The following is a 4,467-nucleotide window of genomic DNA, read 5'->3' as shown; positions in this document are numbered from 1 at the left end:
TTTTATTTCCTTCCCTTATAAATTCTTGTTATCTAACACACACTTACTCATCTGTGTTTCTTCTCTTTATGCAATCATTTTCCATGGCTGCTTCCTTTTCCACTTTCCAAATATTTTCTTTTTGTTTTTGTTTGTTTGTTTGTTTGAAGCTGCTCAGAAACATGTGTCAATAGTATTAACTCACATCTTAAAACCCCAGCCTCCCCATGCCTAATTCTTAAAAGCAATGGTCTAATGAGAAAAAGATGCCTGACTTCAGCTTTTATTTATTTCTAGGCTCATTGTGAATCCTAAGCCATGTGATGCACCTGGGTATGCTGGCTTTACTGGAAGATTCATGGAGAGTTACTGTAGTGGTACGATGTTTCCAGACAAACACAATATATTGCAGGTGTGTAGCACTGTTTTCACAGTGGTTTCTTGAAGGGTTATAAAGAGTATCCATGTTGTGGTGATACACCAGAATTCAGACATCACTGAAGTATTCAGACATCAATGGTTAGCCCTTGCTTGCCTTTAAGTGAATCCATTCCAAGCAATCTGTCATCTTTCTGTTTCCAGCAATATTAAATACACAGACTTGCACTGATCTCTTGACACAGAAGAATGTCTGTACTTGGAGCAGTGTGTTCACTGAAGGTATTTTTTTCACTCTTCAGCCTTGTGTGGATCTTTAATGATCTTCTCTATGCTGCTTCTTTCTCTAGTCTTCTGAGGGAGTCAGTAGGCACAAACTGTACCGAGAAAATTACACCATAACCACACTGAAACTGTGAATTTGATTCTAGCTCATCTGGTGGGACTGCTGCTAAAATTCAGCATCTAAAGAAGCAGCTCATTTGAATTCTGGGTGTACACGTGAGTTAATATGAATGTATTCAGAGACTGAAGGCTGATATATCAAAGGCGCTGTTCAACACCACCTCAGGAGTGTTCCTAATAGTGTGACTATTTTTCCCTTTCACTTCTGTCAAATTTATCAATGTCTGATGCCATTCTTTCTCGAAGAGAGAGCCTATTAATATGTATAAAGCAAAAAAAAAAGAGTTCATCCCTATGCATTAACATTTACTCATGGCAATTATGTCTGAGCTCATTAAATTTGTATACTCCCCCCCCCCTTTTTTTCTTTCTATTCCACCCATACAGAAAGCAGCACCAGATCTATCAATTTTTACAAAGCTGTGTGTATGTGTGAGTGTGCATACCTCTGCACATACATTTATACACGTGTATATATAAATCTTTCTATATACCTCAGTACTAATGACTGAATAATTTTACCCACTTTTTCTATCTTTCTGCTAGATCATTTCCAAAGAAAACTAATGACTGCTTACCTGGAGCTAGACTGCGCTATTAGGCTGGCACACAACCGCATTGCCCGAGGAAGTATACAAGGAAGGAATTGGACCTGAGAGTGGCATAGTTTGTCTTGCCTCTCCCTCCTTGTTTGTGAAATGAAGCGGTAATTTACACTCCCCCTTTTTCATGCGCCTTTTTCTGGTGCAGGTTAATTTTCCTATACAGTGAGTCAGGGAGTAAGAGAAGGAGCCAAATGACTCTCACCTCTCACAATCTCTCTTATCCCTGCAGTCTCTCTCCTGAGCTTGGATAGTCCTGTCCTGCTGGGCAAGCCCTGGGGATGCGCTTGTGCCAGTCTGTGCCAGAAAAGGGACAGTCTGATAAATATTCTCTGTACGGGGAGACAGCCATAATGTTAAAAGCTGCATGTTGCCTTTCATGAAATGTTTGCCTGTGTTTGCCCAGATTCTCCCTAAGAGCGCCAGCTCTCAGTCGCTGACCTCTGCTGCTCTGTGCTGCTCTGTGTGGGGAGGGGGGGTGTGGGGAGGGGTCTGCGTGCCCACTGTGCCGTGCCACCTGGCTGCCCCTCCATGAGTTCAGTACACCACAGTTGGTGAACAACCCGGCACCTGTGGGATGTGTTTCAGTGCTTTCCCCAACCATAGCAGGAGGAGGTTGCGTCATGAGCTGGGGTTTGCACAGGTTTTGATGGAAACCATCACTTGTTTTAGTCTGTGAATGAGGCATGTAGGTGAGGAGGTCCTATGTAGGGTGAGATTTTGCTGGAAATGAAGGGAGAGCTTCAACCACCTTCTCAAGAAAGGGGCTGTGACACCGGTTCACATCCTTCGTTTGATGCAGTCTGCAACTTCTCCCCTTCAGCATGGCTGGCCAGTTTCTGGGGGGCTGGAGCAGCTGAAGTGAAATGGTGGTCAAAAGGCAGAGGAGAGATGATTTCTTAATTCTACATAATTCTCCACACTCCTCCTCCTGCAGGTGTATTTATAATACAACTAAAACCCCTTCCATCCCTTTCCAGTTCCACACTGGGACCTGGAACTTTCAAATAAATGAATCTTTGCAAGAACTTTAAATTCTAAGCTTTAGGTTCAGGGATAAAACTGCCTTCTACATTGTGACAGGATAGGAAGGAGGAGGAAAGACCAGAGATTCTAGACTCCTATTTCAAGGAGTAATTTCAGAGTTATTGGCTCAGCTGATCAAAAAAGAGCTGCTATTGCAGTAATCACAGCAGTACCTAGAGGCTATAGTCAGAATTGGAAGGATGTGGCTTTGATATTTCCTAAAATAAATACAAATATTCTTTGCTCTTTTAAGCTGAGTCAACAGAAGAGCAGCTAACTGCTCTGTTAGCCAAAAGCCCCCGTACTATTTTGGTCACTTTTTCTTCTGCTGTGCCTTAAACCACAATTTAAACATTATCTCCATTTGTTCTCTTAGTGATCCACTGGAAATTAGACTGCAGAGGGCAGAAGGGAAACATGACCCATGGCTTTAAAAATAAGACGTTGGTACCTGTTGAGTGGGCTTCAGCCTGCTCTTGGTTGCACTCTCAACACTTGCATTTGCAGTTGCTCACAGTGAAAGCAGCAGCCGTGTCTGGCAGGTAGCTAGTCAGAGTGGACTGCCATGTCCCTAGACATCTCCCCATCACCTCAGGACAGCCACACTTGTCTGACGTCTTTGTGCTGGTGACTCCTCAGCTATCTTACCAAGTCCTGTTGGCTTTCCTGGGTTCAAGTGAGATGTTTCAAGCCAGCAGCCAACTGTCATCAATAATAGCTGTATTTATCATGTCAAAATAAATTAGTTTTCTTCAAAGAAACACTGTCTATGTGTTTCTGTTCATGTGACTAACAACAGAATTAACTTCTACTGTGATCCACATCTGCACAGCCACTGAAGCCCCTGCAAGCTGGGTGATTTACAAGCCCTGTGTGCCTCTTGCCTGTCCCATTCAGTAGGAATCTATAACCCAACCATTTCCTTAATGGGGAAAGGAGTAATTAATCAATAAAAAGGGATTAGTTAATATTCTCTGCACGTAAGTGCCAAACATCAGAATAATATGCTCTTTTGTGGCTGGCATCCCATCATTTTGTGGTTTATCTGAAAAAGGAAATTGGCAGGACAACCACAGAGTACATCATGGGATTGCTCTGCAGATCTGGGGCAGTTGTTATATCTGCTGCAAATAAATATTTTCTCTGCTGAATGAGGTTTTTTTTTAATAGATAGAAAAGTTAGTCAGGAGTAAAATTTTGCTTTCTGTGGTTTGGGAAACTTTCTTCCCTTATTTCAAAGACTCAAGTGGCATGGGGGAATCCCCTAGCAACCGTAGGCCCTGGGAATTAAATTTTCTCCATCTGTTCCCTATTCCCTAAGCAACATAGCACAAATCCTACTATCACCTATTTCTCTAAGCAGCCTTCTGTGGAAAGAGGAAGACTTGATTAGTGCGTGTGCATATGGTTGCCTGTCCACATTTGGAAAGTCGGCCTCTAAGAGAAACATCGGCTTGATATTCATTACCATTCTTGAGCTCTCTGCACCACTGTGTACATGAAAAGGTAACATTTCCATTGCAGGAGGCAATACATGTAGGAAACAAGCACTGAGATATTCTTACCAGAAACTGAATCAATTTGTTTGCTCTACAATTCTCAAACCAGTCCTTGTTTTAATAAAGGGCTGACCTGAGTTCAGGAGGATTGTGGCTCTTGTGTATCACCAGTGCTCTGTCAGTGATCTAGAATAGTTTTCTGGCAGGTGCAGCCTTCTTAGCAATACCTTATTTTCTCAAACCATTTCAATGCTATTCATAAAGCAGTAGTATGTAACTTTGTATTTCTTCATCTTAACTGTGAGTTCCTGTTGACTTTTCTAACTGAAATTGTCTTGAATTTTTTCTTCAGCTACTTTTTTCAATTAGGAATATATTTGTTTTCCAGAAAATGCTATTATAAAGTGAGCTTCTCTGATTTTTCAGCTTTCTGATGAGTAATTAAAACAGACTCTCCAGTTTTCTCTCTGTTTTCTGCATGAGGCTGCCATGAACTTAAATCAGGTTTTCATCCCAGGCTGTTTTGTCTCTGTCTAAATGCTAATGTTTCATTTCCTTTCACAAAATACCATTTTTTC

The 4,467-nt window shown here is 41.7% G+C and overlaps 1 long non-coding RNA gene across 1 annotated transcript; it reads left to right on the top strand.

Annotated features, from left to right (window-relative positions):
* The first annotated feature begins 276 nt into the window (after positions 1 to 276).
* LOC115609305 lies at positions 277 to 3,151 on the top strand. The gene is made up of 2 exons (XR_003991804.1): positions 277 to 391; positions 1,309 to 3,151. It is a non-coding gene; the product is annotated as an uncharacterized LOC115609305 (long non-coding RNA).
* The last annotated feature ends 1,316 nt before the right edge of the window (positions 3,152 to 4,467 follow it).

Source organism: Strigops habroptila, chromosome 6, assembly GCF_004027225.2.
Source record: "Strigops habroptila isolate Jane chromosome 6, bStrHab1.2.pri, whole genome shotgun sequence".
In the NCBI taxonomy this organism is placed as follows: domain Eukaryota; kingdom Metazoa; phylum Chordata; class Aves; order Psittaciformes; family Psittacidae; genus Strigops; species Strigops habroptila.
The sequence above is the reverse complement of the archived record's forward strand: the minus strand, read 5'-3'. Positions and strand labels throughout refer to the sequence as shown.